The sequence below is a fragment of the Schistocerca americana genome, chromosome 5 (genome assembly GCF_021461395.2).
Source record: "Schistocerca americana isolate TAMUIC-IGC-003095 chromosome 5, iqSchAmer2.1, whole genome shotgun sequence".
In the NCBI taxonomy this organism is placed as follows: domain Eukaryota; kingdom Metazoa; phylum Arthropoda; class Insecta; order Orthoptera; family Acrididae; genus Schistocerca; species Schistocerca americana.
In genome coordinates this window covers 693589077-693616537 of record NC_060123.1, presented here as the reverse complement: position 1 = coordinate 693616537, position 27461 = coordinate 693589077, and positions in this window count along the sequence as shown.

Here is a 27461-nt window from a genome sequence, read left to right as displayed (position 1 = left end):
TGGACCTTCTTATTGACGATGAAACACAGAAATTGCACCGGAATTAAATTCAAACGGCACAATGCCGACTTATGTACAAGAGGACAGACACTCTAACTTTCTATGAATTGAACCTCTCCTGTGAGTCCAGTTTTAGATTCCGATGCACCACTTCAGGTTTACTGTATACCTTGGACCTTCTCATTGACGATGAAACACAGAGATTGCATCGGAATTTAATACAACACTCACAATGCCGACTTAAGTACAAGAGGACTGACACTCTAACTTTCTATGATTTGAATCTCTCCTGTGAGTCCAGTTTTACATTCCGATGCTTCACTTCAGGTTTACTGTATCCCTTGGACATTCTAATTGACGATGAAACACTGAAATTGCATACGAACTTAATACAAAAGGCACAATGGCGGCTTAAGTACAAGAGGACTGACACTCTCACTTTCTATTATTTGAACCTCTGCTGTGATTCCAGTTTCAGATTCCGATGCTTCACTTCAGGTTTACTGTATACCTTGCACCTTCTTATTGACGATGAAACACAGAAATTGCATCCGAATTTAATAAAAATGCCACAATGCCGACTCAAGCACAAGAGGACTGACACTCACACTTTCTTTTATTTGAACCTCTCCTATGAGTCCAGTTTTAGATTCCGATGCTTCACTTCAGGTTTACTGTATCCCTTGGACCTTCTAATTGACGATGAAACAGAGACATTGCATCCGAATTTAATACAAATCCCACAATGCCGACTTAAGTACAAGAGGACTGACACTCTCACTTTCTGTGATTTAAACCCCTCCTGTGAGTCCAGTTTTAGATTCCAATGCTTCACTTCAGGTTTACTGTATACCTTGCACCTTGTTATTGACGATGAAACACAGTAATTGCATCGGAATTTAATTAAAAGGGGACAATGACGATTTCGGTACAAAAGGACTGACACTCTAACTTTCTATGATTTGAACCTCTCCTGTGAGACCAGTTTTAAATTCCGATGCTTCACTTCAGGTTTACTGTATTCCTTGGACCTTCTTATTGACGATGAAACACAGAAATTGCCCCCGAATTTAATACAAATGGCACAATGCCGTCTTAAGTACTAGAGGACTGACTCTTTCACTTTGTTTGATGTGAACCTCTCCTGTGAGTCCAGTTTTAGGTTCCGATGCTTCACTTCAGGTTTACTGTATCCCTTGGACCTTCTTATTGACGATGAAACACAGAAATTGCATCTGAATTTAATACAAATGCCACAATGCCGACTTAAGTACAAGAGGAGTGACACTCTAACTCTCTATGATTTGAACCTCTCTTGTTAGTCCAGTTTTAGATTCTGATGCTTCACTTCAGGTTTACTGTATCCCATGGACCTTCTTATTGACGATGAAACACAGATATGGCATCGGAGTTAAATTTAATAGGCACAATGGCGACGTAAGTACAAGAGGACTGACACTCTCACTTTCTATGATTTGAACCTCTCCTGTGAGTCCAGTTTTAGATTCCGATGCTTCACTTCAGGATTACTGTATCCCTTGGACCTTCTTATTGACGATGAAACACAGAAATTGCATCCAAATTTAATCAAATGCCACAATGCCGACATAAGTACAAGAGGAGTGACACTCTAACTCTCTATGATTTGAACCTCTCTTGTTAGTCCAGTTTTAGATTCTGATGCTTCACTTCAGGTTTACTGTATCCCTTGGACCTTCTTATTGACGATGAAACACAGAAATGGCATCGGAGTTTAATTTAATAGACACAATGCCGACTTAAGTACAAGAGGACTGACACTCTCACTTTGTATGATTTGAACCTCTCCTGTGAGTCCAGTTTTAGATTCCGATGCTTCACTTCAGGTTTACTGTATCCCTTGGACCTTCTTATCGACGATGAAACTCAGAGTTTGCATCCGAATTTAATACAAAAGGCACAATGCCGACCTAAGTACAAGAGGACTGACACTCTAACTTTCTATGATTTGTATCTCTCCTGTGAGTCCAGTATTAGATTCCGATGCTTCACTTCAGGTTTACTGTATCCCTTGGACCTTCTTATTGACGATGAAACACAGAAATTGCATCCGAGTTTAATACAAAAATCACAATGGCGACTTAAGTACAAGAGGAGTGACACTCTCACTTTCTATGATTTGAACCTCTCCTGTGAGTCCAGTTTTCCATTCCGATGCTTCACTTCGGGTTTACTGTATCCCTTGGACCTTCTAATTGACGATGAAACACATAAATTGCATCCGTATTTAATACAAATGCCACAATGCCGACCTAAGTACAAGAGGACTGACACTTTCACTTTCTATGATTTGAACCTCTCCTGTGAGTCCAGTTTTAGATTCCGATGCTTCACTTCAGGTTTACTTTATACCTTGCACCATCATATTGTTGATGAATCACAGAAATTGCATCCGAATTTAATACAAAAGGCACAATGCCGACTTAAGTACAAGAGAACTGACATTCTAACATTCTATGAATTGAACCTCTCCTGTGAGTCCAGTTTTAGATTCCGAAGCTTCACTTCAGGTTTACTGTATCCCTTGGACCTTCTAATTGACGATGAAACACAGAAATTGTATCCGAATTTAATAAAAATGCCACTGTGCCGACTTAAGCACAAGAGGACTGACACTCTCATTTTCTTTTATTTGAACCTCTCCTGTGAGTCCAGTTTTAGATTCCGATGCTTCACTTCAGGTTTACTGTACCCCTAGGACCTTCTTGTTGATGATGAAACACAGAAATTGTATCCGAATTTAATAAAAATGCCACTGTGCCGACTTAAGCACAAGAGGACTGACACTCTCACTTTCTTTTATTTGAACCTCTCCTGTGAGTCCAGTTTTAGATTCCGATGCTTCACTTCAGGTTTACTGTACCCCTAGGACCTTCTTATTGACGATGAAACACAGAAATTGTATCCGAATTTAATAAAAATGCCACTATGCCGACTTAAGCACAAGAGGACTGACACTCTCACTTTCTTTTATTTGAACCTCTCCTATGAGTCCAGTTTCAGATTCCGATGCTTCACTTCAGGTTTACTGTAAACCTTGCACCTTCTTAATGACGATGAAACACAGAAATTGCATCCAAATTTAATACAAAAGGCACAATACCGACTTAAGTACAAGAGGAGTGACACTCTAACTCTCTATGATTTGAACCTCTCTTGTTAGTCCAGTTTTAGATTCTGATGCTTCACTTCAGGATTACTGTATCACTTGGACCTTCTTATTGACGACGAAACACAGAAATTGCATCCGAATTTAATACTAAAGGCACAATGCCGACTTAAGTAAAAGAGGACTGGCACTCTCACTTTCTATGATTTGAACCTCTCTTGTGAGTCCAGTTTTAGATTGAGATGCTTCACTTCAGCTTTACTGTATCCCTTGGACCTTCTTATCGACGACGAAACACAGAAATTGCATCGGAATTAAATTCAAAAGGCACTATGCCGACTTAAGTAAATGAGGACTGACACTCTCGCTTTCTATGATTTGAACCTCTCCTGTGAGTCCAGTTTTAGATTCCGATGCTTCACTTCAGGTTAACTGTATCCCTTGGACCTTCTTATTGACGATGAGACACAGAGTTTGCATCCGAATTTAATACAACAGGCACAATGCCGACTTAAGTACAAGAGGACTGACACTCTAACTTTCTATGATTTGAATCTCTCCTGTGAGTCCAGTATTAGATTCCGATGCTTCACTTCAGGTTTACTGTATCCTTGGACCTTCTAATTGACGATGAAACACAGACATTGCATCCGAATTTAATACAAATCCCACAATGCCGACTTAAGTACAAGAGGACTGACACTCTCACTTTCTCTGATTTAAACCCCTCCTGTGAGTCCAGTTTTAGATTCCAATGCTTCACTTCACGTTTACTGTATACCTTGCACCTTGTTATTGACGATGAAACACAGTAATTGCATCGGAATTTAATTAAAAGGGCACAATGACGATTTCGGTACAAAAGGACTGACACTCTAACTTTCTATGATTTGAACCTCTCCTGTGAGACCAGTTTTAAATTCCGATGCTTCACTTCAGGTTTACTGTATTCCTTGGACCTTCTTATTGACGATGAAACACAGAAATTGCCCCCGAATTTAATACAAATGGCACAATGCCGACTTAAGTACTAGAGGACTGACTCTTTCACTTTGTATGATGTGAACCTCTCCTGTGAGTCCAGTTTTAGGTTCCGATGCTTCACTTCAGGTTTACTGTATCCCTTGGACCTTCTTATTGACGATGAAACACAGAAATTGCATCCGAATTTAATAAAACAGGCACAATGCCGACTTAAGTACAAGAGGACTGACACTCTAACTTTCTATGATTTGAAACTCTCCTGTGAGTTTAGTTTTAGATTCCGATGCTTCACTTCAGGATTACTGTATCCCTTGGACCTTCTTATTGACGATGAAACACAGAAATTGCACCCGAATTTAATACGAAAGGCACAATACCGACTCAAATACAAGAGGAGTGACACTCAAACTTTCTATGATTTGAACCTCTCCTGTGAGTCCAGATTTAGATTCCGATGCTTCACTTCAGGTTTACTGTATTCCTTGGACCTTCTTATTGACGATGAAACACAGAAATTGCACCCGAATTTAATACGAAAGGCACAATACCGACTCATATACAAGAGGAGTGACACTCAAACTTTCTATGATTTGAACCTCTCCTGTGAGTCCAGATTTAGATTCCGATGCTTCACTTCAGGTTTACTGTTTTCCTTGGATTTTCTTATTGACGATGAAACACAGAAAATTTATTCGAATTTAATACAAACGCCACAATGCCCACTTAAGTACAAGAGAACTGACACTCTTACTTTCAATGATGTGAACCGCTCCTGTGAGTCCAGTTTTAGATTCCGATGCTTCACGTCAGGTTTACTGTATACCTTGCAGCTTCATATTGACGATGAAACACAGAAATTGCCCCCGAATTTAATACAAATGGCACAATGCCGACTTAAGTAAAAGAGGACTGACACTCTCACTTTCTATGATTTGAACCTCTCCTCTGAGTCCAGTTTTAGATTCCGATGCTTCACTTCAGGTTTACTGTATCCCTTGGACCTTCTTATTGACGATGAAACACAGAGCTTGCATCCGAATTTAATACAACAGGCACAATGCCGACCTAAGGACAAGAGGACTGACACTCTAACATTCAATGATTTGAATCTCTCCTGTGAGTCCAGTATTAGATTCCGATGCTTCACTTCAGGTTTACTGTATCCCTTGGACCTTCTTATTGACGATGAAACACAGAAATTGCATCCGAATTTAATACAAAAATCACAATGGTGACTTAAGTACAAGAGGAGTGACACTCTCACTTTCTATGATTTGAACCTCTCCTGTGAGTCCAGTTTTAGATTCCGATGCTTCACTTCAGGTTTACTGTAACCCTTTGACCTTCTAATTGACGATGAAACACAGTAATTGCATCCGTATTTAATACAAATGCCACAATGCCGACTTAAGTACAAGAGGACTGACACTCTCACTTTCTATGATTTGAACCTCTCCTGTGAGTCCAGTTTTAGATTCCGATGCTTTACTTCAGGTTTACTGTATACCTTGCTCCTTCATATTGATGATGAATCACAGAAACTGCATCCGAATTTAATACAAAAGGCACAATGCCGACTTAAGTACAAGAGGACAGACATCCTATCATTCTATGAATTGAACCTCTCCTGTGGGTCCAGTTTTAGATTCCGATGCTTCACTTCAGGTTTACTGTATCCCTTGGACCTTCTAATTGACGATAACACAGAAATTGCATCCATATTTAATACAAATGCCACAATGCCGACTTAAGTACAAGAGGACTGACACTCTAACTTTCTATAAATTCAAACTCCCCTGTGAGTCCAGTTTTAGATTTCGATGCATCACTTCAGGTTTACTGTATCCCTTGGACCTTCTAATTGACGATGAAACACAGAAATTGTATCCGAATTTAATACAAATGCCACAATGCCCACTTAAGTACAAGACGACTGACACTCTCACTTTCTATGATTTGAACCTCTCCTGTGAGTCCAGTTTTAGATTCCGATGCTTCACTTCAGGTTTACTGTATACCTTGCACCTTCATATTGACGATGAAACACAGAAATTGCATCGGAATTAAATTCAAGCGGCACAATGCCGACTTAGGTACAAGAGGACAGACACTCTAACTTTCTATGAATTGAACCTCTCCTGTGAGTTCAGTTTTAGATTCCGATGCTTCACTTCAGTTTTACTGTATCACTTGGACCTTCTTATTGACGATGTAACACAGAAATTGCATCCAAATTTAATACAAAAGGCACAATACCGACTTAAGTACGAGAGGAGTGACACTCTAACTCTCTATGATTTAACCCTCTCTTGTTAGTCCAGTTTTAGATTCTGATGCTTCACTTCAGGATTACTGTATCACTTGGACCTTCTTATTGACGATGAAACACAGAAATTGCATCCGAATTTAATACTAAAGGCACAATGCCGACTTAAGTAAAAGAGGACTGACACTCTCACTTTCTATGATTTGAACCTCTCCTGTGAGTCCAGTTTTAGATTGAGATGCTTCACTTCAGCTTTACTGTATCCCTTGGACCTTCTTATCGACGACGAAACACAGAAATTGCATCGGAATTAAATTCAAAAGGCACTATGCCGACTTAAGTAAATGAGGACTAACACTCTCACTTTCTATGATTTGAACCTCTCCTGTGAGTCCAGTTTTAGATTCCGATGCTTCACTTCAGGTTAACTGTATCCCTTGGACCTTCTTATTGACGATGAGACACAGAGTTTGCATCCGAATTTAATACAACAGGCACAATGCCGACTTAAAAAACAAGAGGGCTGACACTCTAACTTTCTATGATTTGAATCACTCCTGTGAGTCCAGTATTAGATTCCAATGCTTCACTTCAGGTTTACTGTATCCCTTGGACCTTCTAATTGACGATGAAACACAGACATTGCATCCGAATTTAATACAAATCCCACAATGCCGACTTAAGTTCAAGAGGACTGACACTCTCACTTTCTCTGATTTAAACCTCTCCTGTGAGTCCAGTTTTAGATTCCAATGCTTCACTTCAGGTTTACTGTATACCTTGCACCTTGTTATTGACGATGAAACACAGTAATTGCATCGGAATTTAATTAAAAGGGCACAATGACGATTTCAGTACAAAAGGACTGACACTCTAACTTTCTATGATTTGAACCTCTCCTGTGAGACCAGTTTTAAATTCCGATGATTCACTTCAGGTTTACTGTATTCCTTGGACCTTCTTACTGACGATGAAACACAGAAATTGCCCCCGAATTTAATACAAATGGCACAATGCCGTCTTAAGTACTAGAAGACTGACTCTTTCAATTTGTATGATGTGAACCTCTCCTGTGAGTCCAGTTTTAGGTTCCGATGCTTCACTTCAGGTTTACTGTATCCCTTGGACCTTCTTATTGACGATGAAACACAGAAATTGCATCCGAATTTAATGCAAATGCCACAATGCCGACTTAAGTACAAGAGGAGTGACACTCTAACTCTCTATGATTTGAACCTCTCTTGTTAGTCCAGTTTTAGATTCTGATGCTTCACTTCAGGTTTACTGTATCCCATGGACCTTCTTATTGACGATGAAACACAGATATGGCATCGGAGTTAAATTTAATAGGCACAATGGCGACGTAAGTACAAGAGGACTGACACTCTCACTTTCTATGATTTGAACCTCTCCTGTGAGTCCAGTTTTAGATTCCGATGCTTCACTTCAAGTTTACTGTATCCCTTGGACCTTCTTATTGACGATGAAACACAGAAATTGCACCCGAATTTAATACGAAAGGCACAATACCGACTCAAATACAAGAGGAGTGACACTGAAACTTTCTATGATTTGAACCTCTCCTGTGAGTCCAGATTTAGATTCCGATGCTTCACTTCAGGTTTACTGTATTCCTTGGATTTTCTTATTGACGATGAAACACAGAAAGTTTATCCGAATTTAATACAAACGCCACAATGCCCACTTAAGTACAAGAGGACTGACACTCTCACTTTCAATGATTTGAACCTCTCCTGTGAGTCCAGTTTTAGATTCCGATGCTTCACTTCAGGTTTACTGTATACCTTGCAGCTTCATATTGACGATGAAACACAGAAATTGCATCGGAATTAAATTCAAACGGCACAATGCCGACTTAAGTAAAAGAGGACTGACACTCTCACTTTCTATGATTTGAACCTCTCCTGTGAGTCCAGTTTTAGATTCCGATGCTTCACTTCAGGTTTACTGTATCCCTTGGACCTTCTTATTGACGATGGAACACAGAGTTTGCATCCGAATTTAATACAACAGGCACAATGCCGACCTAAGGACAAGAGGACTGACACTCTAACTTTCTATGATTTGAATCTCTCCTGTGAGTCCAGTTTTACATTCCGATGTTTCACTTCAGGTTTACTGTATCCCTTGGACATTCTTATTGACGATGAAACACTGAAATTGCTTACGAACTTAATACAAAAGGCACAATGGCGACTTAAGTACAAGAGGACTGACACTCTCACTTTCTATGATTTGAACCTCTCCTGTGAGTCCAGTTTCAGATTCCGATGCTTCACTTCAGGTTTACTGTATACCTTGCACCTTGTTATTGACGATGAAACACAGAAATTGCATCGGAATTTAATTAAAAGGGCACAATGACGATTTCAGTACAAAAGGACTGACATTCTAACTTTCTATGATTTGAACCCCTCCTGTGAGTCCAGTTTTAGATTCCAATGCTTCGCTTCACGTTTACTGTATACCTTGCACCTTGTTATTGACGATGAAACACAGTAATTGCATCGGAATTTAATTAAAAGGGCACAATGACGATTTCGGTACAAAAGGACTGACACTCTAACTTTCTATGATTTGAACCTCTCCTGTGAGACCAGTTTTAAATTCCGATGCTTCACTTCAGGTTTACTGTATTCCTTGGACCTTCTTATTGACGATGAAACACAGAAATTGCCCCCGAATTTAATACAAATGGCACAATGCCGTCTTAAGTACTAGAGGACTGACTCTTTCACTTTGTATGATGTGAACCTCTCCTATGAGTCCAGTTTTAGGTTCCGATGCTTCACTTCAGGTTTACTGTATCCCTTGGACCTTCTTATTGACGATGAAACACAGAAATTGCATCCGAATTTAATAAAACAGGCACAATGCCGACTTAAGTACAAGAGGAGTGACACTCAAACTTTCTATGATTTGAACCTCTCCTGTGAGTCCAGATTTAGATTCCGATGCTTCACTTCAGGTTTACTGTATTCCTTGGATTTTCTTATTGACGATGAAACACAGAAAATTTATTCGAATTTAATACAAACGCCACAATGCCCACTTAAGTACAAGAGGACTGACACTCTTACTTTCAATGATGTGAACCTCTCCTGTGAGTCCAGTTTTAGATTCCGATGCTTAACGTCAGGTTTACTGTATACCTTGCAGCTTCATATTGACGATGAAACACAGAAATTGCATCGGAATTAAATTCAAACGGCACAATGCCGACTTAAGTAAAAGAGGACTGACACTCTAACTCTCTATGATTTGAACCTCTCTTGTTAGTCCAGTTTTAGATTCTGATGCTTCACTTCAGGTTTACTGTATCCCATGGACCTTCTTATTGACGATGAAACACAGATATGGCATCGGAGTTAAATTTAATAGGCACAATGGCGACGTAAGTACAAGAGGACTGACACTCTCACTTTCTATGATTTGAACCTCTCCTGTGAGTCCAGATTTAGATTCCGATGCTTCACTTCAGGTTTACTGTATGCCTTGGATTTTCTTATTGACGATGAAACACAGAAAGTTTATCCGAATTTAATACAAACGCCACAATGCCCACTTAAGTACAAGAGGACTGACACTCTCACTTTCAATGATTTGAACCTCTCCTGTGAGTCCAGTTTTAGATTCCGATGCTTCACTTCAGGTTTACTGTATACCTTGCAGCTTCATATTGACGATGAAACACAGAAATTGCATCGGAATTAAATTCAAACGGCACAATGCCGACTTAAGTAAAAGAGGACTGACACTCTCACTTTCTATGATTTGAACCTCTCCTGTGAGTCCAGTTTTAGATTCCGATGCTTCACTTCAGGTTTACTGTATCCCTTGGACCTTCTTATTGACGATGGAACACAGAGTTTGCATCCGAATTTAATACAACAGGCACAATGCCGACCTAAGGACAAGAGGACTGACACTCTAACTTTCTATGATTTGAATCTCTCCTGTGAGTCCAGTTTTACATTCCGATGTTTCACTTCAGGTTTACTGTATCCCTTGGACATTCTTATTGACGATGAAACACTGAAATTGCTTACGAACTTAATACAAAAGGCACAATGGCGACTTAAGTACAAGAGGACTGACACTCTCACTTTCTATGATTTGAACCTCTCCTGTGAGTCCAGTTTCAGATTCCGATGCTTCACTTCAGGTTTACTGTATACCTTGCACCTTGTTATTGACGATGAAACACAGAAATTGCATCGGAATTTAATTAAAAGGGCACAATGACGATTTCAGTACAAAAGGACTGACATTCTAACTTTCTATGATTTGAACCTCTCCTGTGAGTCCAGTTTTAGATTCCGATGCTTCACTTCAGGTTTACTGTAACTCTTTGACCTTCTAATTGACGATGAAACACAGTAATTGCATCCGAATTTTAATACAAATGCCACAATGCCGACTTAAGTACAAGAGGACTGACACTCTCACTTTCTATGATTTGAACCTCTCCTGTGAGTCCAGTTTTAGATTCCGATGCTTTACTTCAGGTTTACTGTATACCTTGCACCTTCATATTGATGATGAATCACAGAAACTGCATCCGAATTTAATACAAAAGGCACAATGCCGACTTAAGTACAAGAGGAGTGACATTCTATCATTCTATGAATTGAACCTCTCCTGTGGGTCCAGTTTTTGATTCCGATGCTTCACTTCAGGTTTACTGTATCCCTTGGCCCTTCTAATTGACGATGAAACACAGAAATTGCATCCGAATTTAATACAAAAATCACAATGGCGACTTAAGTACAAGAGGACTTCACACTAACTTTCTATGATTTGAAACTCTCCTGTGAGTCCAGTTTTAGATTCCGATGCTTTACTTCAGGTTAACCGTATACCTTGGTCCTTCTTATTGACGATGAAACATAGAAATTGCATCGGAATTAAATTCAAAGGGCACAATGCCGACTAAAGTACAAGAGGACTGATACTCTAACTTTCTATGATTTGAACCTCTCCTGTGAATCCAGTTTTAGGTTCCGATGCTTCACTTCAGGTTTACTGTATACCTTGGACATTCTTATTGACGATGAAACATAGAAACTGCAACGGAATTAAATTCAAAGGGCACAATGCCGACTAAAGTACAAGAGGACTGACACTCTGACGTTCTATGATTTGAACCTTTCCTGTGAGTCCAGTTTTAGATTCCGAAGGTTCACTTCAGGTTTCCTGTATACCTTGGAACTTCTTATTGACGACGAAGCACAGAAACTGCATCAGAATTAAATTCAAAAGGCACAATGCCTTATTAAGTACAAGAGGACTGACACTCTAACTTTCTATGATTTGAACCTCTCCTGTGAGTCCAGTCTTAGATTCCGATGCTTCCCTTCAGGTTTACTGTATCCCTTGGACCTTCTTATTGGCGATGAAACACAGAAATTGCAACCGAATTTAATACAAAAGGCACAATGCCGACATAAGTACAAGAGGATTGAAATTCTAACTTTCTATGATTTGAACCTCTCCTGTGAGTACAGTTTTAGATTCCAATGCTTCACTTCAGGTTAACTGTATCCCTTGGACCGTCTTATTGACGATGAAACACAGAAATTGCATTGGAATTAAATTCAAAAGGCACAATGCCTTATTAAGTACAAGAGGGCTGACACTCTAACTTTCTATGACTTGAACCTCTCCTGTGAGTCCAGTTTTAGATTCCGATGCTTCACTTCGGGTTTACTGTAACCCTTGGAGCTTCTTATTGACGAGGAAACACAGAAATTGAATCCGAATTTAAAAGATAATACACAATGCCAACCCAAGTATAAGAGGACTGACACTCTAACTTTCTATGATTTGAACCTCTCCTGTGTGTCCTGTTTTAGATTCCGATGCATCACTTCAGGTTTACTGTATCCCTTGGAGCTTCTTATTAACGATGAAACACAGAAATTGCATCCGAATTTAATACATAATCCACAATTCCGACTTAAGTTCAAGAGGACTGACACGCTAACTTTCTATGATATGAACCTCTCCTGTGGGTCCAGTTTTAGATTCCGATGCTTCACTTCAGGTTTAGTGTATCCCTTGGACCTTCTTATTGACGATGAAACACAGAAATTGCATCCGAATTTAATACAAAAGGCACAATGCCGACATAAGTACAAGAGGTCTGACACTCTAACTTTCTATGATTTGAACCTCTCCTGTGAGTCATGTTTTTGATTCCGATGCTTCACTTCAGGTTTACTGTATCTCCTGGACCTTCTTATTAACGATAAAACATAGAAATTGCATCCGAATTTAATACAAAAGGCACAATGCCGACTAAGGTACCAGAGGACTGACACTTTAACTTTCTATGATATGAACCTCTCCAGTGAGTCCAGTGTTAGATTCCGATGCTTCACTTCAGGTGTACTGTATCCCTTAAACCTTCTTATTGACGATGAAACACAGAAATTGCATCCGAATGTAATACAAAAGATACAATGCCGACTTACGTACAAGAGGACTGACACTCTAACTTTCAATGATTTAAACCTCTCCTGTGAGTCCAGTTTTTGATTCCGATGCTTCACTTCAGGTTTACTGTATCCCTTTGACCTTCTTATTGACGATGAAACACAGAAATTGCATCCGAATTTAATACAAAAGGCAATATCCCGACTTAAGTACAAGAGGACTGACACTCTAACATTCTATGATATGAACCTCTCCTGTGAGTCCAGTTTTAGATTCCGATGCTTCACTTCAGGTTTACTGTATCCCTTGGACCTTCTTATTGACGATGAAACACAGAAATTGCATCCGAATTTAATACAAAAGGCAATATGCCGACTAAAGTACAAGAGGACTGACACTCTAACTTTCTATGATTTGAAACTCTCCTGTGAGTCCACTTTTAGATTCCGATGCTTTACTTCAGGTTATCCGTACACCTTGGACCTTCTTATTGACGATGAAACATAGAAATTGCATCGGAATTAAATTCAAAGGGCACAATGCCGACTAAAGTACAAGAGGACTGATACTCTAACTTTCTATGATTTGAACTTCTCCTGTGAATCCAGTTTTAGGTTCCGATGCTTCACTTCAGGTTTACTGTATACCTTGGACATCCTTATTGACGATGAAACATAGAAACTGCAACGGAATTAAATTCAAAGGGCACAATGCCGACTAAAGTACAAGAGGACTGACACTCTGACGTTCTATGATTTGAACCTTTCCTGTGAGTCCAGTTTTAGAATCCGAAGCTTCACTTCAGCTTTCCTGTATACCTTGGAACATCTTATTGACGACGAAGCACAGAAACTGCATCAGAATTAAATTCAAAAGGCACAATGCCTTATTAAGTACAAGAGGACTGACACTCTAACTTTCTATGATTTGAACCTCTCCTGTGAGTCCAGTTTTAGATTCCGATGCTTCCCTTCAGGTTTACTGTATCCCTTGGACCTTCTTATTGGCGATGAAACACAGAAATTGCAACCGAATTTAATACAAAAGGCACAATGCCGACATAAGTACAAGAGGATTGAAACTCTAACTTACTATGATTTGAACCTCTCCTGTGAGTACAGTTTTAGATTCCAATGCTTCACTTCAGGTTAACTGTATCCCTTGGACCGTCTTATTGACGATGAAACACAGAAATTGCATTGGAATTAAATTCAAAAGGCACAATGCCTTATTAAGTACAAGAGGGCTGACACTCTAACTTTCTATGACTTGAACCTCTCCTGTGAGTCCAGTTTTAGATTCCGATGCTTCACTTCGGGTTTACTGTAACCCTTGGAGCTTCTTATTGACGAGGAAACACAGAAATGGCATCCGAATTTAAAAGATAATACACAATGCCAACCCAAGTACAAGAGGACTGACACTCTAACTTTCTATGATTTGAACCTCTCCTATGAGTAGAGTTTTAGATTCCAATGCTTCACTTCAGGTTAACTGTATCCCTTAAACCTTCTTATTGACGATGAAACACAGAAATTGCATCCGAATTTAATACAAAAGATACAATGCCGACTTAAGTACAAGAGGACTGTCACTCTAACTTTCAATGATTTGAACCTCTCCTGTGAGTCCAGTTTTTGATTCCGATGCTTCACTTCAGGTTTACTGTATCCCTTTGACCTTCTTATTGACGATGAAACGCAGAAATTGCATCCGAATTTAATACAAAAGGCAATATCCCGACTTAAGTACAAGAGGACTGACACTCTAACATTCTATGATATGAACCTCTCCTGTGAGTCCAGTTTTGATTCCGATGCTTCACTTCAGGTTTACTGTATTCCTTGGACCTTCTTATTGACGATGAAACACAGAAATTGCATCCGAATTTAATACAAAAGGCAATATGCCGACTAAAGTACAAGAGGACTGACACTCTAACTTTCTATGATATAAACCTCTCCTGTGAGTCCAGTTTTAGATTCCAATGCTTCATTTCAGGTTTACTGTATACCTCGGACCTTCTTATTGACGATGAAACACAGAAATTGCATCCCAAATTAATACAAAAGGCACAATGCCGACTTAAGTACAAGCAGACTGACTCTCTCACTTTCTATGATTTGAACCTCTCCAGTAAATCCTGTTTTAGGTTCCGATGTTTTACTTCAGGTTTACTGTATACCTTGGACCTTCTTATTGACGATGAAACAAGGAAATTGCATCCGAATTTAATACAAAAGGCGCAATGCCCACTTTAGTACAAGCGGACTGACACTCTAAGTTCGTATGATTTGAACCTCACCTGTCAGTCCAGTTATAGATACCGGTGCTTCACGTCCGGTTTACTGTATCCCTTAGACCTTCTTAATGACGATGTAACACAGAAAATACATCGGAATTAAATTAAAAAGGCAAAATGCCGACTTAAGAACAACAGGACTGACACCCTAACTTAATATGATTTTAACCTCTCCTGTGAGTCCAGTTTTAGATTCCGATTCTTCACCTCAGGTTTACTGTATCCCTTGGACCTTCTTATTGACGATGAAACACAGATATTGCATCGGAATTAAATTTAAACGGCACAATGCCGACTTAAGTACATGAGGACTGACACTCTAACTTTCTATGATTTGAAACTCTCCTGTGAGTCCAGTTTTAGATTCCGATGCTTTACTTCAATTTAACCGTATACCTTGGACCTTCTAATTGACGATGAAACATAGAAATTGCATCGGAATTAAATTCAAAGGGCACAATGCCGACTAAAGTACAAGAGGACTGATACTCTAACTTTCTATGTTTTGAACCTCTCCTGTGGATCCAGTTTTAGGTTCCGATGCTTCACTTCAGGTTTACTGTATACCTTGGACATTCTTATTGACGATGAAACATAGAAACCTCAACGGAATTAAATTCAAAGGGCACAATGCCGACTAAAGTACAAGAGGACTGACACTCTGACGTTCTATGATTTGAACCTTTCCTGAAAGTCCAGTTTTAGATTCCGAAGCTTCACTTCAGGTTTCCTGTATACCTTGGAACTTCTTATTGACGACGAAGCACAGAAACTGCATCAGAATTAAATTCTAAAGGCACAATGCCTTATTAAGTACAAGAGGACTGACACTCTAATTTCTATGATTTGAACCTCTCCTGTGAGTCCAGTTTTAGATTCCGATGCTTCCCTTCAAGCTTACTGTATCCCTTGGACCTTCTTATTGGCGATGAAACACAGAAATTGCAACCGAATTTAATACAAAATTCACAATGCCGACATAAGTGCAAGAGAATTGAAACTCTAACTTCCTATGATTTCAACCTCTCCTGTGAGTACAGTTTTAGGTTCCAATGCTTCACTTCAGGTTAACTGTATCCCTTGGACCGTCTTATTGACGATGAAACACAGAAATTGCATTGGAATTAAATTCAAAAGGCACAATGCCTTATTAAGTACAAGAGGGCTGACACTCTAACTTTCTATGATTTGAACCTCTCCTGTGAGTCCTGTTTTTGATTCCGATGCTTCACTTGAGGTTTACTGTATCTCCTGGACCTTCTTATTGACGATAAAACATATAAATTGCATCCGAATTTAATACAAAAGGCACAATGCCGACTAAGGTACAAGAGGACTGACACTTTAACTCTCTATGATATAAACCTCTCCAGTGAGTCCAGTGTTAGATTCCGATGCTTCACTTCAGGTGTACTGTATCCCTTAAACCTTCTTATTGACGATGAAACACAGAAATTGCATCCGAATTTAATACAAAAGATACAATGCCTTATTAAGTACAAGAGGGCTGACACTCTAACTTTCTATGACTTGAACCTCTCCTGTGAGTCCAGTCTTAGATTCCGATGCTTCACTTTGGGTTTACTGTAACCCTTGGAGCTTCTTATTGACGAGGAAACACAGAAATTGCATCCGAATTTAAAAGATAATACACAATGCCAACCCAAGTACAAGAGGACTGACACACTAACTTTCCATGATTTGGACCTCTCCTGTGAGTACAGTTATAGATTTGAATGCTTCACTTCAGGTTAACTGTATCCCTTAAACCTTCTTATTGACGATGAAACACAGAAATGGCATCCGAATTTAATACAAAAGATACAATGCCGACTTAAGTACAAGAGGACTGACACTCTAACTTTCAATGATTTGAACCTCTCCTGTGAGTCCAGTTTTAGATTCCGATGGTTCACTTCAGGTTTACTGTATCCCTTTGGCCTTCTTATTGACGATGAAACGCAGAAATTGCATCCGAATTTAATACAAAAGGCAATATCCCGACTTAAGTACAAGAGGACTGACACTCTAACATTCTATGATATGAACCTCTCCTGTGAGTCCAGTTTTAGATTCCGATGCTTCACTTCAGGTTTACTGTATACCTCGGACCTTCTTATTGACGATGAAACACAGAAATTGCATCCCAAATTAATACAAAAGGCACAATGCAGACTTAAGTACAAGCAGACTGACTCTCTCACTTTCTATGATTTGAACCCCTCCAGTAAATCCTGTTTTAGATTCCGATGCTTTACTTCAGGTTTACTGTATACCTTGGACCTTCTTATTGACGATGAAAAAAGGTAATTGCATCCGAATTTAATACAACAGGCGCAATGCCCACTTTAGTACAAGCGGACTGACACTCAGAGTTCGTATGATTTGAACCTCACCTGTGGGTCCAGTTATAGATACCGGTGCTTCACGTCCGGTTTACTGTATCCCTTGGACCTTCTTAATGACGATGTAACACAGAAAATGCATCGGAATTAAATTAAAAAGGCAAAATGCCGACTTAAGAACAACAGGACTGACACCCTAACTTAATATGATTTTAACCTCACCTGTGAGTCCAGTTTTAGATTCAGATGCTTCACTTCAGGTTTACTGTATACCGTGGACCTTTTTATTGACGATGAAACACAGAAATTGCATCGGAATTACATTCAAAAAACACAATGCCGACTTAAGTACAAGAGGACTGACACTCTAACTTTCTATGATTTGAAACTCTCCTGTGAGTCCAGTTTTAGATTCCGATGCTTTACTTCAATTTAACCGTATACCTTGGACCTTCTAATTGACGATGAAACATAGAAATTGCATCGGAATTAAATTCAAAGGGCACAATGCCGACCAAAGTACAAGAGGACTGACACTCTGACGTTCTATGATTTGAACCTTTCCTGTGAGTCCAGTTTTAGATTCCGAAGCTTCACTTCAGGTTTCCTGTATACCTTGGAACTTCTTATTGACGACGAAGCACAGAAACTGCATCAGAATTAAATTCAAAAGGCACAATGCCTTATTAAGTACAAGAGGACTGACACTCTAACTTTCTATGATTTGAACCTCTCCAGTGAGTCCAGTTTCAGATTCCGATGCTTCCCTTCAGGTTTACTGTATCCCTTGGACCTTCTTATTGGCGATGAAACACAGAAATTGCAACCGAATTTAATACAAAATTCACAATGTCGACATAAGTACAAGAGGATTGAAACTCTAACTTTCTATGATTTCAACCTCTCCTGTGAGTACAGTTTTAGGTTCAAATGCATAACTTCAGGTTAACTGTATCCCTTGGACCGTCTTATTGACGATGAAACACAGAAATTGCATTGGAATTAAATTCAAAAGGCACAATGCCTTATTAAGTACAAGAGGGCTGACACTCTAACTTTCTATGATTTGAACCTCTCCTGTGAGTCCTGTTTTTGATTCCGATGCTTCACTTCAGGTTTACTGTATCTCCTGGACCTTCTTATTGACGATAAAACATATAAATTGCATCCGAATTTAATACAAAAGGCACAATGCCGACTAAGGTACAAGAGGACTGACACTTTAACTCTCTATGATATGAACCTCTCCAGTGAGTCCAGTGTTAGATTCCGATGCTTCACTTCAGGTGTACTGTATCCCTTAAACCTTCTTATTGACGATGAAACACAGAAATTGCATCCGAATTTAATACAAAAGATACAATGCCGACTTAAGTACAAGAGGACTGACACGCTAACTTTCAATGATTTGAACCTCTCCTGTGAGTCCAGTTTTTGATTCCGATGCTTCACTTCAGGTTTACTGTATCCATTTGACCTTCTTATTGACGATGAAACACAGAAATTGCATCCCAATTTAATACAAAAGGCAATATCCCGACTTAAGTACAAGAGGACTGACACTCTAACGTTCTATGATATGAACCTCTCCTGTGAGTCCAGTTTTTGATTCCGATGCTTCACTTCATGTTTACTATATACCTTGGACCTTTTTATTGACGATGAAGCACAGAAATTGCATCCGAATTTAATTGAAAAGATACAATGCTGACTTAAGTACAAGAGGACTGACACTCTAACTTTCTATGATTTGAAACTCTCCTGTGAGTCCAGTTTTAGATTCTGATGCTTCACTTCAGCTTAACTGTATACCTTGGACCTTCTTATTGACGATGAAACATAGAAATTGCATCGGAATCAAATTCAAAGGGCACAATGCCGACTAAAGTACAAGAGGACTGATACTCAAACTTTCTATGATTTGAACAACTCCTGTGAGTCCAGTTTTAGGTTCCGATGCCTCACTTCAGGTTTACTGTATACCTTGGACATTCCTATTGACGATGAAAAATAGAAACTGCAACGGAATTAAATACAAAGGGCACAATGTCGACTAAAGTACAGGAGGACTGACACTCTAACTTGTTATGATTTCAACCTTTTTTGTGAGTCCAGGTTTAGATTCCGATGCTTCACTTCAGGTTTTCTGTATACCTTGGAACTTCTTATTGACGACGAAGCTCAGAAACTGCATCAGAATTATATTCAAAAGGCACAATGCCTTATTAAGTACAAGAGGACTGACACTCTAACTTTCTATGATTTGAACCTCTCCTGTGAGTCCAGTTTTAGATTCCGATGCTTCCCTTCAGGTTTACTGTATCCCTTGGACCTTCTTATTGGCGATGAAACACAGAAATCGCAACCGAATTTAATACAAAATTCACAATGCCGACATAAGTACAAGAGGATTGAAACTCTAACTTTCTATGATTTCAACCTCTCCTGTGAGTACAGTTTTAGGTTCCAATGCTTCACTTCAGGTTAACTGTATCCCTTGGACTGTCGTATTGACGATGAAACACAGAAATTGTATTGGAATTAAATTCAAAAGGCACAATGCCTTATTAAGTACAAGAGGGCTGACACTCTAACTTTCTATGATTTGAACCTCTCCTGTGAGACCTGTTTTTGATTCCGATGCTTCACTTCAGGTTTACTGTATCTCCTGGTCCTTCTTATTGACGATAAAACATAAAAATTGCATCCGAAATTAATACTAAAGGCACAATGCCGACTAAGGTACAAGAGGACTGACACTTTAACTCTCTATGATATGAACCTCTCCAGTGAGTCCAGTGTTAGATTCCGATGCTTCACTTCAGGTGTACTGTATCCCTTGGACCTTCTTATTGACGATGAAACAAGAAAATTGCATCCGAATTTAATACAAAAGGCACAATGCCGACGTAAGTACAAGAGGACTGACACTCTAACTTTCAATGATTTGACCTCTCCTGTGAGTCCATATTTTGATTCCGATGCTTCACTTCACGTTTACTATATACCTTGGACCTTTTTATTGACGATGAAGCACAGAAATTGCATCCGAATTTAATTGAAAAGGCACAATGCTGACTTAAGTACAAGAGGACCGAGACTCTAACTTTCTATGATTTGAAACTGTCCTGTGAGTCCAGTTTTAGATTCCGATGCTTCACTTCAGGTTTACTGTATACCTTGGACCTTCTTATTGACGATGAAACAAGAAAATTGCATCCGAATTTAATACAAAAGGCACAATGCCGACTTCAGTACAAGGGGACTGACACTCTAACTTTCTATGATTTGAACCTCTCTTGTGAGTCCAGTTTTAGGTTCCGTTGCTTCACTTCAGGTTTACTGTATCCCTTGGACTTGCTTATTGACGATGAAACAAAGAAATTGCATCCAAATTTAATACAAGAGTCACAATGCCGACTTAAGTACAAGAGGACTGACACTCTAACTTTCTATGATTTAAACCTCTCCTGTTAGTCCAGTTTTAGATTACGATGCTTCACTTCAGGTTTACTGTATACGTTGGACCTTCTTATTGACGATAAAACACAGAAATTGCATAGGAATTAAATTCAAAAGGCACAATGCCGACTTAAGTACAAGAGGACTGACACTCTAACTTTCTATGATTTGAACCTCTCCTGTGATTCCAGTTTTAAATTCCGATGCTTCACTTCAGGTTTACTGTATACCTTGGACCTTCTTATTGACAATGAAACACAGGAATTGCATCCGAATGTAATTCAAAAGGCGCAATGCCCACTTTAGTACAAGCGGACTGACACTCTAAGTTCGTATGCTTTGAACCTCACCTGTGAGTCCAGTTATAGATACCGGTGCTTCACGTCCGGTTTACTGTATCCCTTGGACCTTCTTAATGACGATGTAACACAGAAATTGCATCGGAATTAAATTAAAAAGGCAAAATGCCGACTTAAGAAAAACAGGACTGACACCCTAACTTAATATGATTTTAACCTCACCTGTGAATCCAGTTTTAGATTCCGATGCTTCACTTCAGGTTTACTGTATACCGTGGACCTTCTTATTGACGATGAAACACAGATTTTGCATGGGAATTACATTCAAAATGCACAATGCCGATTTATGTACAAGAGGACTGACCCTCTAACTTTATATGATTTGAACCTCTCCTGTGAGTCCATATTTTGATTCCGATGCTTCACTTCATGTTTACTATATCCCTTGGACCTTTTTATTGACGATGAAGCACAGAAATTGCATCCGAATTTAATTGAAAAGGCACAATGCTGACTTAAGTACAAGAGGACTGACACTCTCACTTTCTATGATTTGAAACTCTCCTGTGAGTCCAGTTTTAGATTCCGATGCTTCACTTCAGGTTAACTGTATACCTTGGACCTTCTTATTGACGATGAAACATAGAAATTGCATCGGAATCAAATTCAAAGGGCACAATGCCGACTAAAGTACAAGAGGACTGATACTCAAACTTTCTATGATTTGAACAACTCCTGTGAGTCCAGTTTTAGGTTCCGATGCCTCACTTCAGGTTTACTGTATACCTTGGACATTCCTATTGACGATGAAAAATAGAAACTGCAACGGAATTAAATACAAAGGGCACAATGTCGACTAAAGTACAAGAGGACTGACACTCTAACTTGTTATGATTTCAACCTTTTTTGTGAGTCCAGGTTTAGATTCCGATGCTTCACTTCAGGTTTTCTGTATACCTTGGAACTTCTTATTGACGACGAAGCTCAGAAACTGCATCAGAATTATATTCAAAAGGCACAATGCCTTATTAAGTACAAGAGGACTGACACTTTAACTTTCTATGATTTGAACCTCTCCTGTAAGTCCAGTTTTAGATTCCGATGCTTCCCTTCTGGTTTACTGTATCCCTTGGACCTTCTTATTGACGATGAAACACAGAAATTGTATCCGAATTTAATTTCAAAAGGCACAATGCCGACATAAGTACAAGAGGATTGAAACTCTAACTCTCTATGATTTGAACCTCTCCTGTGAGTACAGTTTTAGATTCCGATGCTTCACATCAGGTTTACTGTATCCCTTGGACCTTCTTATTGACGGTGAAACACAGATATTGCATTGGAATTAAATTCAAAAGGCACAATGCCGACTTAAGTACAAGAGGACTTTCACTCTAACTTTCTATGATTTGAACGTCTCCTGTGAGTCCAGTTTTAGATTCCGATGCTGCCCTTCAGGTTTACTGTAACCCTTGGAGCTTCTTATTGACGAGGAAACACAGAAATTGCATCCGAATTTAAAAGATAATACACAATGCCGACTTAAGTACAAGAGGACTGACACTCTAACTTTCTACAATTTGAACCTCTCCTGTGAGTCCTGTTTTAGATTCCGATGCATTACTTCAGGTTTACTGTATCCCTTGGAGCTTCGTATTGACGATGAAACACAGAAATTGTATCCGAATTTAATACACAATCCACAATGCCGACTTAAGTACAAGAGGAATGACACTCTAACTTTCTATGATATGAACCTCCCCTGTGAGTCGAGTTTTAGATTCCGATGCTTGCCTTCAGGTTTACTGTATCCCTTGGACCTTCTTATTGACGATGAAACACAGAAATTGCATCCGAATGTAATACAAATTCCACAATGCCCACTGAAGTACAAGTGGAGTGACACTCTCACTTTCTATGATTTTAACCTTTCCTGTGAGTCCAGTTTTAGATTCCGATGCTTCACTTCAGGTTTACTTTATCCTTTGGACCTTCTTAATGACGATGAAACTCTGAAATTGAACCTGAATTTAATACAAATGGCACAATGCCGACTTAAGTACAAGAGGACTGACACTCTCACTTTCTATGATTTGGAACCCTCCTGCGAGTCCAGTTTTAGATTCCGATGCTTCACTTCAGGTTTACTGTATCCCTTAGACCTTCTTATTGAGTATGAAACACAGAAATTGCATCGGAATTAAATTCAAAAGGCACAATGCCGACTTAAGTAAAAGAGAACTGACAATCTCACTTTCTATGATTTGAACCTCTCCTGTGAGTCCAGTTTTAGATTCCGATGCTTCTCTTCAGGTTTACTGTATCCCTTGGACCTTCTTATTGCCGATGAAACACAGGAATTGCATCGGAATTAAATTCAAAAGGCACAATGCCGACTTAAGTACAAGAGGACTGACACTCTAACTTTCTATGAATTGAACCTCTCCTGTGAGTCCAGTTTTAGTATCCGATGCTTCACTTGAGGTTTACTGTATCCCCTGGACCTTCTTATTGACGATGAAACACAGAGTTTGCATCCGAATTTAATACAACAGGCACAATGCCGACTTAAGTACAAGAGGACTGACACTCTAACTTTCTATGATTTGAATCTCTCCTGTGAGTCCAGTTTTAGATTCCGATGCTTCACTTCAGGTTTACTGTATCACTTGGACCATCTTATTGACGATGAAATACAGAAATTGCATCCGAATTTAATACAAAAGCACAATGGCGATTTAAGTACAAGAGGTCTGTCACTCTCACTATCTATGATTTGAACCTCCCCTGTGAGTCCAGTTTCAGATTCCGATGCTTCACTTCAGGTTTACTGTATACCTTGCACCTTCGTATTGTCGATGAAAGACAGAAAGTGCATCGGAATTAAATTCAAAGGGCACAATGCCGATTTAAGTACAAGAGGACTGACACTCTAACTTTCTTTGATTTGAACCTCTCTTGTTAGTCCAGTTTTAGATTCTGATGCTTCACTTCAGGTTTACTGTATCCCCTGGACCTTCTTATTGACGATGAAACACAGAAATTGCATCCGAATTTAATACAAATGCCACAATGCCGACTTACGTACAAGAGGACTGACACTCTCACTTTATATGATTTGAACCTTTCCTGTGAGTCCAGTTTTAGATTCCAATGCTTCACTTCAGGTTTACTGTATCCCTTGGACCTTCTTATTGACGATGAAACACAGAAATTGCATCCGAATTTAATAGAAAAGGCACAATGCCGACTTAAGTACAAGAGGACTGACATTCTAACTCTCTATGATTTGAACCTCTTCTGTGAGTCCAGTTTTAGATTCCGATCCTTCACTTCAGGTTTACTGTATCCTTTGGACCTTCTTATTGACGATGAAACACAGATATAGAATCGGAATTGAATTCAAACGGCACAATGCCGATTTAAGTACAAGAGGACTGACACTCTAACTTTCTATGATTTGAACCTCTCCTGTGAGTCCAGTTTTAGATTCCGATGCTTACCTACAGGTTTACTGTATCCCTTGGACCTTCTTATTGACGATGAAACTCAGAAATTGCAACCGCATTTAATACAAATGGCACAATGCCGTCTTAAGTACTAGAGGACTGACACTCTCACTTTCTACGATTTGAAGCTCTCCTGTGAGTCCAGTTTTAGATTCCGATGCTTCACTTCAGGTTTACTGTATACCTTGGACCTTCGTATTGACGATGAAACACAGAAATTGCATCCGAATTTAATACAAATGCCACAATGCCAGCTTAAGTACAAGAGGATAACACTCTAACTCTCAATGATATGAACCTCTCGTGTTAGTCCAGTTTTAGATTCTGATGCTTCACTTCAGGTTTACCGTATCCCTTGGACCTTCTTATTGACGATGAAACACAGAAATTGCATCGGAGTTAAATTTAATAGGCACAATGCCGACTTAAGTACAAGAGGACTGACACTCTCACTTTCTATCCTGTGAGTCCAGTTTTAGATTCCGATGCTTCACTTCAGGTTTACTGTATCCCTTGGACCTTCTTATTGACGATGAAACACAGAAATTGCACCCGAATTTAATACAAATGGCACAATGCCGACTGAAGTACAAGAGGACTGCCACTCTCACTTTCTATGATTTGAACCCCTTCTGTGAGTCCAGTTTTAGATTCCGATGCTTCACTTCAGGTTTACTGTATCCCTAGGTCCTTCTTATTGACGATGAAACACAGAAATTGCATCCGAATTTAATAAAAATGCCACAATGCCGACTTAAGTACAAGACTACTGACACTCTCACTTTCTTTTATTTGAACCTCACCTGTGAGTCCAGTTTTAGATTTCGATGCTTCACTTCAGGTTTACTGTATCCCTTGGACCTTCATATTGACGATGAAACACAGAAATTGTATCCGAAATTAATACAAAATGCACAATGGCGACTTAAGTACATGCGTCCTGACACTCTCACTTTCTATGATTTGAACCTCTCCTGTGAGTCCAGTTTCAGATTCCGATGCTTCACTTCAGGTTTCCTGTAAACCTTGCAGCTTCTTATTGACGATGAAACACAGAAATTGCATCGGAACTAAATTCAAAGGTTACAATGCCGATTTAAGTACAAGAGGACTGACACTCTAACTTTCTATGATTTGAACCTCTCCTCTGAGTCCAGTTTGAGATTCCGATGCTTCACTTCAGGTTTACTGTATCCCTTGGACCTTCTTTTTGACGATGAAACACAGAAATTGCATCCGAATTTAATACAAAAGGCACAATACCGACTTAACTACAAGAGGAGTGACACTCTAACTCTCTATGATTTGAACCTCTCTTGTTAGTCCAGTTTTAGATTCTGATGGTTCACTTCAGGTTTACTGTATAACTTGGACCATCTTATTGACGATGAAACACAGAAATTGCATCCGAATTTAATACAAATGCCACAATGCCGACTTAAGTACAAGAAGAGTGACACTCTAACTCTCTATGATTTGAACCTCTCTTGTTAGTCCAGTTTTAGATTCTGATGCTTCACTTCAGGTTCACTGTATCCCTTGGACCTTCTTATTGACGATGAAACACAGAAATTGCATCGGAATTAAGTTTAAAAGGCACAATGCCGACTTAAGTACAAGAGGACTGACACTCTCACTTTCTATGATTGAACCTCTCCTGTGAGTCCAGTTTTAGATTCCGATGCTTCACTTCAGGTTTACTGTATCCCTTGGCCCTTCTTATTGACGATGAAACACAGAAATTGCATCCGAATTTAATACAAATCCACAATGCTGACTTACGTACAAGAGGACTGACAGTCTCACTTTCTATGATTTGAACCTCTCCTGTGAGTCCAGTTTTAGATTCCAATGCTTCACTTCAGGTTTACTGTCTCCCTTGGACCTTCTTTTTGACGATGAAACACAGAAATTGCATCGGAATTAAATTTAAAAGGCACAATGCCGACTTAAGTATAAGAGGACTGACACTCTCACTTTCTATGATATGAACCTCTCCTGTGAGTCCAGTTTTAGATTCCGATGCTTCACTTCAGGTTTACTGTATCCCTTGGACCTCCTTATTGACGATGAAACACAGAGTTTGCATCCGAATTTAATACAAAAGGTACAATGCCGCTTTAAGTAAAAGAGGACTGACACTCTAATTTTCAATGACTTGAACCTCTCCTGTGAGTCCAGTTTAAGATTCCGATGCTTCACTTCAGGTTTACTGTATCCCTTGGACCTTCGTATTGACGATGAAACAGAGAAATTGAATCCGAATTTAATACAAAAATCACAATGGCGACTTAAGTACAAGAGGACTGACACTCTCACTTTCTATGATTTGAACCTCTTCTGTGAGTCCAGTTTTAGATTCCGATTCTTCACTTCAGGTTTACTGCATCCCTTGGACCTTCTAATTGTCGATGAAACACAGAAATAGCATCAAAATTTAATACAAATGCCACAATGCCGACTTAAGTACAAGAGGACTGACACTCTCACTTTCTATGATTTGAACCTCTCCTGTGAGTCCAGTTTCAGATTCCGATGCTTCACTTCAGGTTTCCTGTAAACCTTGCAGCTTCTTATTGACGATGAAACACAGAAATTGCATCGGAACTAAATTCAAAGGTTACAATGCCGATTTAAGTACAAGAGGACTGACACTCTAACTTTCTATGATTTGAACCTCTCCTCTG